Here is a 15676-nt window from a genome sequence, read left to right as displayed (position 1 = left end):
GTAGGCTGGTTAAGAAGAGGTGGGGTAGGATAAGGAAAAAGGGATGTTATGAGGGCTTCAACTTTGATTGAATAGCTTCCATGGGTCTTTGGGTTTCAGCAATTCCAGCAATCCCTAGGATCTAAGAAGGAGGGACCTAGGATATACTTCCCAGAGTCTGGGGAGTGTATTCCAGATGATCTATGAGGGATGCTGATAGAGAGGTAGAAATTCCTGGAGGTAAATTTGACTCTTTCAAAAGTATACCCAAGGCCTGACTGTGTCTGTCTTTTTCTACTATGGTAATTATAAGACCAAATGTTAATGATGTACTAAATGTAAGTCATCATCCCTATCTACAAGGATTTTATTTTTTTTAAACTAAAGAACAAAAAACTCAAAATTGATTGCATTTTCTAATTGAAAGCCAGATTTGGAGAATAGTTCATTTTGATTAGTTGGACTACTGCTCTTTCTTTCTTTGTTGTATTATCAGACTCAGTTTAATATTCAAATATAGGACACAAAAAGTCATAGAATTCAGAGTAGTAAGCTAAATATATGACACTACTAACGAAAAGGTGCACTGCCAGGCCATCATCAACTGGTCCTGTGTTTTGACTGGTTTTCCTAGCAGTGATGATGTCTTGTGCATATGCGTGCTTCCCCACGTTCCAGAATTTTGGAGATTGCTTTGGGGCAGAGGTGTTAGGGGATGAACTGGGAGAAGCCAGCCTAGTTAACCATTAACCCAGTTAAGGAGTGGCAATATGTTGACTATGGATCTTATAGGCAACAAAACCTGGTTGTTTTATTCGAGACAAGTCGCTGAAACAAATGGATTTTGTATCCACACATGAAATACACTGTTATACTTGTCTCAGCAATTGCAACATGGAATTTCAGTTTCACTGTATAGGTTTTAAGCCAATCAGCTGGTCATGCCTCAAGGGTTCATGTTACCGGCTGTACATGTTTACGCAGCACTTGCTTGCTAGGCTAGAAGAGCTTTTGTATTCAACATAGATAAAACTCAACAAAATAAAATCAAGACGTGCAATTCCATATATAGTGAACAACACTGTGCTGGAAGCGAAGGAAGGAAAACAGAAGTAACCAAAGTTATATTAATAAGTGGCTGTGAATATTTGTTTTTCTGTTCATCTGACCTATCATTACCTTATTTGCTAATTAAGTCAATGCAGTAAAATAACACTTTGGCATTTGCAGCACAGTATTTATAAAATTAGGCTCTCAAATTGAGACAAAGCTTCTGCAAAAGCAAGATGATAATTCAGCAACCATTTCCCAATATCTATTCTGAATGCCATAATTCAAACACATTCAGGTCTTTATCATCATGCAGTTATGTCTGACCCAGATTTCATGCTATTAACTATCTCTTTCCCATGGTTCTTTGGCTTGAACTGATAAAGAAAACTATACAGAATGAAGCTAACTTTCTGCTCCCCTTCCACCACTCTGTCAAATATTTTTTGGAAACGAATATTATTAGAATACTAAGCAAGCTTGATATGAAAATTTGAAGTTATTCCACAAATCCTCTGACATCTTGCACTCTCCTGTTAGGAATTGCTTTTCACAGTTACGGAGTTAATAGGAATATTTAGTTCTGATACACACCTTCTAAATTCAAACCTTCTTGACTTGTTATTAAAATCTCTGTCTTAGACCCTTTTCCCCTTTCTCTTTGCAAAAGAATGTTGATGGATACTAATTCTTCCTAAGCAGAACTGGAGGAAATAGTGTGTTGAACTATAAATTTCAAGATCTGAAAATCTGTCTCCCAGTGACAAAGATCTTATGCTACTTTTAAGATATCCCAGAGGAAACCGAAGGGCCCCTCACCTAAATCCTGCTTCTCATTCCTGAATGCTTCCTTTGGCTCCCCCTGGAATGGCAAAGAGAATCTCTTTGCAGTTCTCTTCCTACAAGTGGGCATTGGCTGGCAGGCACCATTGTAGGAAGAGATGCAAAGAGATCACAACAGACCTGGCTCTCCCCTCATCTTGGTCTCTGCCAATTAGCCCTGTTAGAGTGAGTTTAAAAGACAACTCTGACTATAAAAGTATATATATATATATATATATATATATATATATAATCCCATATACTTTATCTTATTTCATATACATTGTATCTTGAACTTACGATCATTTAAGCACATAAAGGTGCAAAAAAATTTTGAAGAAGTGTAAAAATAAACACTTATTCTAAAAATCTTCAAACTGATCTGAAACAAGACCAATGATGTTATGTTATAAACAAATAAATTAATAGAAAGAGCTATATGCACCATTTTTTTTTTGTTCTGGCGGGGCTTATATCATACACTGGTACACAATATAAGGGATAATCAACTTAGATAAATTCCAGGAAGCCAATTCAATACTCAAGATTCAACACTATATTTATAAATTCAACAAACATAAGTCTTAAAAAAGTATAGGGCCGGGCGTGGTGGCTCACGCCTGTAATCCCAGCACTTTGGGAGGCCGAGGCGGGTGGATCAGGAGGTCAGGAGATCGAGACCATCCTGGCTAACACAGTGAAACCCCATCTCTACTGAAAAAAAAATACAAAAAATTAGCCGGGCATGGTGGCGGGCGCCTGTAGTCCCAGCTACTCGGGAGGCTGAGGCAGGAGAATGGTGTGAACCCGGGAGGTGGAGCTTGTAGTAAGCCGAGATGGCGCCACTGCACTCCAGCCTGGGCGACATAGCGAGACTCCATCTCAAAAAAAAAAAAAAAAAGAAAAAAAAAGTATAAAATACAAGTTAGAAAACTGAATAGCATTTTAATATAGTTGAAAAATTTGCTACTCAAGCTATTTCTAAGGTGAATATTTTCATAAAAGTAATAATCCCTTTTTAAAATATGAATCACAATTTTAATCGATTAAAATGGTACCATGTTTTGTAACAGGATACTTGTTAGTATAAAACAAATCTATTTTGAAATAAATCCTTGTTGACACTAAAACTTTTCATAGTTATCATAGGTTTTACTAAATAAACATGATTTATTTTTAAGTTGCTTTTTTGTTACAGATTGTCTATACATATTTATGAAGAAAAATGTGCTTGACTAGAAATGATTGCCTAAAGCTAAACCACTAGGCACACATTCCCCCATAGCTCCCAATCTTTCTTTTTTTTTTTTCTGGAAATATTTTTTTCACAGAAAGCAAGTTATCTTATTTTAAACTGAAGATGAGAGAAGCGATTTTTTTTTTCCAAACTTAAAAACACTTGTCTTTGCAGTATGTGAATTTCAATAAGGCAAGTCTGACCTAAGCCAGCTTAAACTTCTCTTCATAGATGACACAAAAGACATTTCACAATCATATTTCTTGGTCTTTAAACTCAATATACAGACATAAGTGTTCCACAGTTTCCCTGCCTTAGAGGTTCATCTTCATGCTTCTGTGTCTTTTTTTTTTCTTAGAAACAGGATTTTAAAAATGATTTCTACAAGCACTTCTACAAGTATAGGCAAATATAAGATGGCCATTTCTAATCTTTGTTATACCACATTGTTTATCTTCTTTCATAGAACAAGACTTAGTTCTTATTTAAAGTTAAAAAAAATTCCTTTAAACGCAAATGCATATTGTATACCAAAAACAGTACAAATAAAGGAATTAAAAAAAAAAAAACAACTTTATTTGAAAAGAAGGGAATTATCTCTGCCTGGAAGAGGCTCAAGAAGTTGTTATTCTTTTTTATGAAATATGGTGCATATTTATGTATAGGATAGCTATTATAATACCTATTAGCTTTTCATTTCTTAGAATCTCAGAACTTAAAAAGGACCTTAGAGCCATTTTGCATACTCCAGAAGAAACAGCAACAACCTAATAAAAAGCAAGACCTTGCTGGTACTTGACCCAGCACTCCTAACTATAGTTAATTACCCTTTCACAAGAGCACAGGTTTGTGCCATATGAGAATAGTTGGTGGTAGGGCTGGCATTCTTTGAACATCAGTTCCCTCTGTGACTAGACAAGGCACATGACATGCATTATAGTTATCATTTATCAAGTCAGATGTTTATCTTATTTATGCTACTGTGCATACTTTGGGATAATAAATAACTATCAACTTTCATTTTTTTTAAGAAGCAAATGAAAACATGTATGAAGTATTCTTTCTGTAATCTTCCTGACATCTATCTACCTCTTCCACTTCCACTACATAAATCTAGGCTGTTCATATCATACCTGCACTATCTCAATGGTCTCTTTACTGACATCTTGTTTACAGTGTCTCTTCATTTCAAGTTACCCTACTCACCATAGCCAGGTTAATGTTCACAAAACTTTGCCTATATAAACATTCTCCCTTGGCATAAATAAATACTCTCCATTGCTTTCAGAATAAAGTAAAAATTTCTAAGTCTGGAATTCAGAGCTCTCCACTACCTGATACAAATGTATTTCTAACTTCATTTCCTCCGTTTCTCATTTGTACAACATTATAATCTGTATGATCTATTCAAAATCTCTTAAATATCCTTTGCTCATTTATTCATTCCTAGGATTCAATTCCCCCTATCTGAAACATATTCTCCTATCTTCACTGATATAAATTCCATCTATTTTCATGGTTCTTCTCAAAGCTTGTGGCTCCGTGGATCTCTCTTGCATTCTGCCAATTGGCAATTATTTTAAAACATTCTGAGTTTACATTTTTACATATGTCTCTCAAACATAACATTATATAAAAATTACTTGCAATACTTGTAAAATGCACATTTTCAGGCTCCATTCTAGATATTTGGATTCAGTAAATCAATGGTGAGCTCACCTTCAGTATTAACCTTCTCTCCCTGACCCTTGACCTCCTTGGCCATCAGGAAAATAATTTAGGCAAAAATTTACAATCACCTAGGTAGGAATATACCAGGCCTACTAAGAGACAAAAGGAATTACACCTCTAAGGGACACTAGGACCTGACCAACATGAATTTGTATGAGGTGGGAGAGTATGCCTGGGACTACGCTCTGAGGATGCTGGTCCAAGGCAGGAGGGTAGAATATAAACCTGGATAATACTCTTCAAGGAATCAGAATTAATCACTCAGGAAAGAGCCCTGGAAGATGATGTGAATGCATAGCTAGAATGCCACCTAGTAGCATGCCACTTAGATGGCCCATTCTAGGTGAGGTGGCAATTTTGGAACTGTCAAGGCAGATGGTAGAAGAAGAGATAAAAGTCTCAGAGATATGGGTATGTTAAACATATAATATATGGTTGGAAATCCCATTAGACATTTCTAATTTATGGGGGTGTGAAGGGACAGTAGGATACAGCATTTACTGAAATAATAACGAATATGCTGGTGAGACTGAACCTGGTAATACTGAGAAGTTTATCTATTGCCCTTGTCTCTAGGCCAGGTGAGTGAGAAATACCAATACAGAACTAAGATGACTAACAACAATGGGATAACATGGCCTAAAACAATAGAGACCAGATGGTAACTGTTAACCATCAGAAGGGACATGGTCGTAATTGCCCTAGTGATAATTAAGACTGGAATTAAGTCAAGAGGTCAAGGAAGCCCAACTCAGTGTTATGGAGATAGTTAGTAGAACACAGTATCCCAGGAGTAACCCTAGGTAGGTAGCCAAAAAGTTTATCACTCCATCTATAACACCAAAGATAAATAATCAGGAGTCTGAGGGTTACTGCAGATATACTGATAAAAAACCAAGAAGACCTACTCAGTTTCCATTTCAGAGCCAGATTTTGGACCTCAAATTCATTGACTGAAGAAAAGTCTGAGTCACCAGGTGAAAAGGGCTCCACAAAGCCATAGCAATTGTACATGGTTATGATTAACTGCCAAGTGTTTTCCCAAGGGGGCCTTCAGGTATTTACTCAGGTAACTGTAGTAGGAAAAGAAAAATAGCTGAATGCTTTAAAGAATGTTGGACACAAGGCTGAGATGACATGACACCCTGAGACCTGAAGAGTTTCATGGGTACCCTGTTATGGTGGAATCATATGAGAATATATAATAAATTGTGTCCTGGCCCAGGAATAATTCCCAATGGGTCCACAAGATATATAGACTCACCCAACAGTCATTTCTAGAGTCCTCAAATTTGTAACAGTTATATTTGCTAGTTGGTGCCATCCCAAGAACATATACTAGGTTCTTGGCCTGTGGTATATGAGCAATTGAAACCAAGTGGAAATCTCTGGAAATGCTCTATTCATACCCCTAGCCAAGAGTAAATAAAACACAATATAGCATTCTTAGGGACTGACAGAAATTAGCATCACCTTTAAATCCTTAAAAGATGCAGGGCTGGTGGTCATGATTGTGTCTTCATTGAATATAGAAGCCTTTCCTCTGAAAAACAAAATATAGTGGACAAATATTGGAGCATAAAGTAGATTACAGTAAATTCAAGAAAATAGTAGCCCCAATTATTGCTGTGATGTCAGATGTGGTATATTTGCTAGAATGGAGTAACATGGCCTCAGAAACTCAGATAAGTGACCATTGGTTTGATCTGGTGAATGTTGTCTTTTGTATCTTTATTAGAGAAAAAGGAACAGAAAACAGAATATATTTACAGCTATTCTGTCGTCTGTTATAACACAGTCTGAAGGAATCCAGGCTGCCTGGACATCTCACAGAATGTCATACTGCTCCACTATTATATAAATGGCATTATTATAATTGGACTGGATGGGCAAGAAATAGCTAGCATGATGGAAATCTTGGTACATGTACTCCAGGTTTTGAGCAATAAACTCTACAAAAATTCAGGGTCCCATCATGTTAATGAAAATTTTAGAGGTCCAGTATGCCAGGACATTCTCTGCAAAGTAAAAGATAACATACTTTGTGAGTCCCACCATGAAAGGTAAAACACAATGGCTGATAGACCTGGAGTCAACATGTTTTACACCTAGGGTTACACCTAGTGACCTGAAAGTCTGGCAGCTTTGAGTGTTTCTGTGGAGTCCTAATAAGATAAGTAAGCAGCAACGAGGAAGAGGTCCAGGTGTGGGAGAACAACTGTTCTTAGGAGCGGCTAATTATGAACCCCTGGCAAAATTACCTCCTTCTGCATGTAGTCCCAGTAGCACAACCCTATAAAACTATCCTCCAGCCCCTGCCACTCTGCAGACAGTCCCTTCTCTGTTATGCCTGCTGCTTTCTCGCAAGGTATCTTCATACTTTCTCTAATAGTCTGCCTTCTTTACCCATGACTGTCTTGGTAAATTCTTTTACCACTCGCAACGCTGGTCCCAGCCAGTTGCACCCATGACATTATGGTGGCGCGTACAGAGACTGCTAGGGGACTCCTCCCTTACTTTCCCCCCTTTCCTCTCCTCCAACTCCAGCTTCCCGGTGGACAGCGTCGAAGCACGGAGATAAGTGAAGGTCCCCAGCCAGGGCCACTTCCTGGCGAACCAGAAGGTCTCATAATGAAGACTTCTGACGGCTGCCGTCCCCATCAGGTGAGAGTTTAGAGTTTTGCCTTCATTTTCAATCTTCTGGAGGACAAACTCTAATATCCCTCTGGCAACTGATGGCACCTGGTGTAGCCTGAAGACCAGGAGGTGAACAGGTGTGGCCTCCTTGCCAGGGAGGGAGGAAGGCTCTCTCCTATCCTTACTGGTCAAAAGTCCCCAGTCCCTATGTGCAGCGTTGATTGGCAGTGGAAGTTAGACCAGGGCAAATCTACACATGTTTTGGGGGACTCAGGCGCCCTCTTTCTCTCTCTAAGTTCCCACATGAAGACAGCCAGCCACTTTGCTTCGGACATCTTAAGCCAGGTGATCCCCGATAGCGCCGAGAGGGTGAGTCGTCCCTCAACATTTCCCCGCCCCCCGCCCCCATACCTGGATTGAGAGCCCCGCGTAATTTGCACTGGACTGACCTGGGGTCGCTCACCTAGCGTTCATCCAGCACAAGGCCCTAGCGCTGGGAGATCCTTTCCAATAGTTTGGATGCCCCTTTTGAAAGTGGATCCCTCAGTGTACATAAGTGGAACCCCCTTTCCTTGGAAGGACGCCCCTAGAGAAATTGCAGTTCATGTTCCCAGTGGACATTGTTTCCCAGTCCCATCATGGTACAAAGCCCCTCCATTCCTTCAGACTCACCGCTGGGCTGTGTTTTAAAGCTTTGGGATAAATCTGACCCTCAGACTCTCAAAAAGAAACATCTAATTTTCTTGTGTAATACAGCATGACCACTCTATAACCTTCCAGGTCAGGAGTCCTCTTGGCCTCCAGGCAGGGCCCTTGCCCACAACACTATTCTGCAGCTTGGCCTTTTCTGTCACAACTCTTTTAAATGGTCTGAAGTTCCTTATATCCAGGCTTTCATGACTCTGGGGATCCTGATCTCTGCCAAACCTGCTGATGTGCTTGGCCAAGTTCTTGGGCCTCACTTGCTCTTCTAACATTTTGGACGAACCTTCTTTTACTCTCTTCTGTTCTCCCCAACCAGATGAACCAGCTGAGGCCACACCTTCCCTTTAACAAACCACTTTCCTATTAAATTTCACCTAATCCATCTGCTCCTTCTCCCTCACCTTACCCCCAATATCCCAACCCTGGATGTCATTTTCCAGTAACTTACGTGTCAAATTTGTGTCTTCTAGAATTCGACAGTTTCAACTTCAAATGATTATGTGAACGGGATGTCAGTATCTCCCCAATGATGTCTGATGTCTTTACAAATCTCCCCTGGATTCAGCTGGACACCAATTTTGCCCTGACATGTTCCCCCTCTCTGATGAACCCCTTCCTCCAGCAAGATCCAATATTGTAAGTCCCACATTATGGGACAATAACACACAGGGTCTCCTGATAGACTAGTAACCATAGGTAGGGTCAATTCTATGTCCCAGGCCCGCAGGAAGCAGTTGGAAGATGAGACCTCCATCCCAATGTCAAAGATTTGTCATTGTTGTTCTGTTGCTGGTGGTGGGGTGGGGGGATGTGGAGTCCTAATAAGTAAGCAACAACAAGGAAGGGGCCCTGAGTAGGAGAGAACAATTATTCTGAGAGTCAGTTAATCAACTTGCTGGCACAACTACCTTGCTTTGCATGTAGCCCCAGCAGCATGACCCTATAAAATGTCCCTACAGCCCCTGACTCTGCAGACAGCCCCTTCTCAGGTGTGCTGCCTGTTGCTTTCTTGCAAGGTATCATCATACTTCCTCTAATAAATCTGTCTTCTTTACCCACAACTGTCTTGGCAAATTCTTTTACCTTCTGTGACACCAGCCCCAGTCAGTCACCCACAACAGGCTCCAGAGCAGGAGGGGGCTCTGCAGTAATTCCAGGCTTCAGTGCAGGCAATCTTGCTGCTTGGGTTGGCTTGTATGACTTGGAAGGCCCTGTGGTTTTGAAGATACGAGTGACTAGAAAGAATGCCATACAGATTTTATGGCAAGCCCCTAGAGGGAGAATCTCGTGCAGACCCCTAGTATTCTGGAGATTTGCAGTCTTTGAGAAATGTTTCTTTGTATGATACTGTGACCTGGTATTTGGGCTAGTTTGTCCCACTAACCATCTTCCTCTTAATCCCCCTTATGTTTAGAGAATACAGATGTTCCCAGAACCTATAAGAAATGAATTCAAGTGATAGAGTCAGCTGTGGTTGATGTTTGAGATTGTACTGCCTATATCTCCCTTCAGGAATAAAGTATTTATTTCCCTAACTGTTGGGAGGAATAGCATAAGATAGCCCTCAATTATTAGCTGTTTAGGGGGTTATCCTCAGAAGAAAGTTGCCTTAGCCAAGTCACACCTTTTTAGGGTGTGCCTACACTCAATGTCTGGTCAATTTGGGAGTATAACAGCCAAGGTCATTCATCCTAATTTGAGAGATCTCTTAAACACCAGATGAGTTCTGGAGCTCCCAGTGGGGTGGGCTGAGGTTTTGTTTGGGATGACAACCTTGTTCAATTATGCTTTCCTCACTTTCTTTTTCTTCCTTTCATAGGCATTGATCCTAAGAGCAACCCCTCATAAATATACTGCATGTGAGTCTCCATCTCAGAATCTGCTTCTCGGGGATACTGTGACACATTGTTTATCCTTCCTTGGTGGACACATATTAAGGTAAAGCCACAACTGACTGTATACCATTCATTAGAATAAGAAAGGAAAAGATAGTCAATAATATGTCTTGTCTTTTTTCCTTTTTATCTGTTTTCTTCCCTCTTAAGCTAGAAGTTTCAAGAATGTCTAATCATTTTTTTCGTTAAATCACATTTACATAGCTGAAAGTTTTAAATACAGAAACATAAGGACATGTAAATTTATTTAAAAAATAATAACTTCTATCCTCATGATTCTCACTTTTATACATGCACCTTTATTTAATATGTTTCTTTGTTTAAAGTATCAGAGGCTGGTACAAACATAATTTCAAAAAATCTCCATGATTTTTATGTTACTCTGGATAAGTCATAGTTTTTCATAAATAACATTGAAAAATTTAGAGATACCTATTGTGTTAAGATTTATTGTTTCTCCCTTTTATGGGTTGTGGTGAAATAGTATGCAGGGGACATAGTCCAATTATAGGTAATATCAGAGGAAAATATACTACTAAATATAGTATATGGTTTCTGGTTCAAGTCATTAGCCAGTACTACCATTTTTTATTTCCTTCCAAGGTCATATTGAATACTTACATAATATTTCAAGAGAATAAAACAATGAGATCATTGGGAAACCACAATGGTAAGAATTTGCAGACATTTTGGGAGTTAGATAAAGATTGGCAGTGAAGTCACAGCAGATGAAATACCAGAGCTATGTTTTTCAAGCTGTGTACTGTATAACTCTAGGGGCTCAATTTGCATAGACTTATGCAGGGTTTAACCTGCTCAAACATCTAGAGAGGCCCTGGAGACACCAACCCAAGGTATACTTGTGAGTTGTTTCCCCAAATTATTCCTAAAGGAGTCCCAAATAAAAGCCAACAAATTCAAAGAGCAGAAGTGGGCCTTGGGGCCATAGAAAAAGTCATTAAATGATTGAATACAAAATAGCCCAGAGAGTAAGCCTTTCCTTTCTCCCGCAGCCAAACAGAATGACTGGTAAGAGAAGATTTGCTCTCAAGGTAAAACACTGGAGCAAATTACAGAAAGTCTCTGGTCTTTCTGGGAAGAGTTTGAAGTCCTAAGAGAAAAGCACCCTGGAGCTTTGGACAAGTCCTAACTGCCACAGCAGATAGGACTGGGGAAACTAGAAATTATAATCTGCCCCAAGGGAAAGAATTTATCCCACTTCACCTCGAGAGTCACTTCTTGTTTTTGAAAACTGTGTGGGTCTCCAGGCTCCCTGCCTATATTAATCAATCTAGTCATTCAATTAATTATGAATAAGCAATCAAGACTAACGAGAGTGTTGAGAACAATCAGCACCATGGGTTTTAGCAATAATAAGACCGCCTAGGAAACAAATCATCTGAGAAAAAAGATAATTGAAATATATACTCAATATCTTTAGAGATTTTCAAATGATGCTGCATTTTTAAAACAAAACCAGGCTGTCATGATAAAATCAAGAATGACAAAAAGTTCTTGAAAATTAAAATATGATTTTTGAGAACAAAAATAAATAATTTTCTGATTGATACTATAAACATGGCTGAAGAGCAAATATGTGATCAGGAATAAAATAAGTTTCCTAGACTATGATAAAAAGGTAAAGTATAAGTAAGTATATGATAAAGGTTACAATACATGGATGATAGACTCAGAATGTGTAGCAAACAGAAATAATGGAGAAGAAAAACATTTAAAAATTAATAGAAAATTTTCAAAATGAATATTATAGTATGATATATATAGTATAAGTGTTTAGGTTGAAGGGGCCTACAGAATTAATGAGAAAAATTACAAAAAGACACACATGTAGAAAGATCACAGGAGAGAAAAGGGAGAGTAAAAAACTTAAATATTAAGAAACATATCATATTTTCCTCAGTTTCATCAGCAACACTGAATAATAGAAGACAGTAGAGTCATATTTGATTTGTTTTTCTAAGACCACCAGAGCGGGCACAAAAGAACCAGCGACTAGGCAAGTGTAGGAGCAAAACTGCAAGTTTATTTTGGTCACCTAAGGTGTGGGGAAGAGGTCTGTCGGCCTCCGGCAAAGAAGGCCCACAGAGTCCCCCGGTGGGGCTCTCGGACGGAGTTCCCACAGTCCCGACATCCCGACAGGAGTGGGGCTGTGAGAAGGCCGCGCGTGGTGTCCCTCCGGAGCGGCTTTTCTAGGAGTGGGAGGGCAATAGGTGGGGCACGGGCGTGTCTGGGGGCGTTCCGCAGGTGCGACCAGGTAAATCTTGGTCTCTTCGGATTGACATCACCTGGCGCATGCCTAGTTGGTCTGCACCTTCCTGGGTCACCGGCTGCATTTTCGCGCGCGTGGGAAAAGCTGGGGGTGGGGGGATGAAGAACCCGGAAGTGCACCATCTTGCCTCTGTTCATCCAAACAATATTTTCTAATTTTAAGCCTATAAATCTACATGTAAACAAATTATGAGAAAAATAAAAATTAGGAGATATGGAGGAACTCAGAAAATTTCTAATCTGTTAAGCCCACACATACACATATATATGTTTATATGTAAGAATGTGTATGTACACATATGATTTGATATGCATATACATACACATATATATGTGCATATTAGAGTTTCTCAATTTTGGCACTATGGACACTTTGGGTCAGATAATTCTTTGTTGCAAAAATGTATCAAGTGCATTGTGGGATATTTAGCAGCATCATTGTCTGATAAAGGCAGGGGATCAAAATCACCTCAAGTTAGAAACCACTGGTATCCTTGCATATATATGTATATGTATATATGTGTTATATGTATCTATATATACACAAACACATATGCAAAAACCACATGTTATGCACATATATGCGTAAGATTTTATGTGTATAGGATTATATATATAAGATTATATATATACCTGTACACATACATATATGTATATATGTAAGATTTTATACAAGGTATACATAATATATAGTTGACCCTTGAATAACATGGAGGTTATGGACACTGACCCCCATGCAGTAAAAAGTTTGAATATCACTTTTTATTTTTCAAAACCTCTATGAATAGCTTTCTCTTAACAAGAAGTCTAACCAATGTATAGTCAATTAACACATATTTTGCATGTTATATGTATTATATACTTTACTGTTACAATAAAGCAAGCTAGAGAAAAAAATATTAAGAAAATCATAAGGGAGAGAAAATATATTTAATATTTATTAAGTGGAAGTATATCATCATGAAGGTCTTCATTCTTTTTTTTTTTTTTTTTTTTTTTTTTTTTTTTTTTTTTGAGACGGAGTCTCGCTCTGTCGCCCAGGCTGGAGTGCTGTGGCCGGATCTCGCTCACTGCAAGCTCCGCCTCCCGGGTTCACGCCATTCTCCTGCCTCAGCCTCCCGAGCAGCTGGGACTACAGGCGCCCACCACCTCGCCCGGCTAGTTTTTTTTTTTTTGTATTTTTTAGTAGAGACGGGGTTTCACCGTGTTAGCCAGGATGGTCTCGATCTCCTGACCTCGTGATCCACCCGACTCGGCCTCCCAAAGTGCTGGGATTACAGGCTTGAGCCACCGCGCCCGGCCGAAGGTCTTCATTCTTATTGTCTTCAAATTAAGTAGGCTGAGAAAGAGGAGGAAGATGAAGGCTTAGTCTTACTGTCCCATGGGTGGCAGAGATGGAAGAAAAGCCATGCAAAAGGAAATCCAAACAGTTCAAACTTGTGTTGTTCAAGGATCAAAGGAATATATGGACAGATGATAGATAGAAGATTAGATAGATATTAATGGATAGATAGATAGATAGATAGATAGATAACAGCCCAAAATCAGCATTCTGGAATGGGTGGCCTGGTAGTAGTTAAGGCTTGGTGTTGGTCCTAGCACTCACAGATAGGCCTTGGTTTTTCCTGTTGTACATAAGTAGTTTCATAGAACATAAACTTGAGACAAGTCCACTCTGTGACCATGATGAAATAAGAGAAATAAAGACCACTACGTAATCATATCTGAACACAGACAAAACACATTTTTCAAACCACGAACGTGACCAGCATCTTCCTATCTTGTCTAATAAGAGTGACTGTTTTTTCCTTATCAATTATATCTTTAACCTTTATCTAATGTTGTCTCCTTCTAGACAGACATACTACAACATCCAATCACAGAATTACTTCACTTCCTGAGAGCATACAATTTAAAGAAAGCCCTACCTACTTAAACTCTCCCAAATCATGTAAAGTAATTCTAAATCCAATAGTAGGTTCATTCTAACAGTGAGATGCTTAGTGAGATGCTTCCCCAGTTTCCAGCTGCAATAGGTAATGAACTCAACTTCTTCAGCTGCAGATGCTCCTGGTAATCCAAGGAAGTATTACATAGGATATAAGAAAAATTTGCATATGAACTAGAAAAAGTGAAGGACACTAGAAAGAAAAAAAAAAAACCAATAGAAGCCATTAACCATTTGCCATTTAGAAGCTTCAGTTAACACAGCGTTTTATTGCTTTTATGATCCATATATCTTATTTAATTTTACAGTAAATAGTATTTAAATTGGATATAAAAATGTTATTTATTGGTTTTCAGCCTTTATTTAAAAACCTACAAATAAAGAGAGTAAACTTAAGTAGAGTAATGTACCTGAATATACTGATCAATATTACTTACCTTGATGTTGCTAAAATCATGATAGAGATGATGGAAGCTGAGACACGGAACAGAAAAAATAAGATGGAGAAAAAGCCAGTGCGATAATCATTACCTCACCTTTCATAGAGGAGACTCATCTTTCATATCTGAGTCTCCTCTAGATAGTGTCTCGATAGTGTTAAAAGTTGATAAAAGAAGATATAATGCCATAAAAATAGAGTTTAGTTAAAAGTTGAAATTACTACACAAAAAACTAAAACTAAATCAGTAAAAAATGTTGAATTTGTAGCAGGCGCATGGCAATAGTCTAACTATAGTGAATTCTCAAACTTTATTGAAGGAAGTAAATAGTTACTGTTTAATGTTGACAAATCAAAAAATAAAAGTATAGCACAAGATTTAAAGTTGTAATATTAAACTCAGTGTGACCAGTATAATAAACTTTTAGCAGTGGCAGCAAGAGCAGAATAGAAAGGAAACCATGAAAAATGGTAGATTTTACTCTACTCTGTATTTCATAGATTTCTGCATACATTTTAACCACATGTGCCTATTAGTTCCATAATTTAAATAAATAATGGTACTCTCATGGCACATAATACTTTGCAACAGTACTGTTTACAGAATATTAAGTGAAAAAGCAAGTTTCAGAAAAGTATGCATAACGTGAGCTCATATATGTAAATATATACAAAGTACATATTGCAAATAAATATTATATATAATGTATATTGCAAATGTTTATATTCTGTATGTCTTACAAGATGCACATTTCATAATGACAGATAAATCTTGGAGAATGGGTGGCTTGGAAAAAAGTGAATGGATTTGATAGATATTTAGAAAATGTATGGCTGAGTGATTAGGTGTGGAGAATAGCGAGGTATGAAATGAAACTGGCATTTTGGCTTGAGCACTAGATGGATGGTCATTCTAAAAAAGAAAAATCACTGGGAGAAGAAGA

This window comes from Trachypithecus francoisi, unplaced genomic scaffold (assembly GCF_009764315.1).
Source record: "Trachypithecus francoisi isolate TF-2019V2 unplaced genomic scaffold, Tfra_2.0 Lachesis_group13, whole genome shotgun sequence".
Taxonomy (NCBI): Eukaryota; Metazoa; Chordata; class Mammalia; order Primates; family Cercopithecidae; genus Trachypithecus; species Trachypithecus francoisi.
This window is presented reverse-complemented; position numbering follows the sequence as displayed.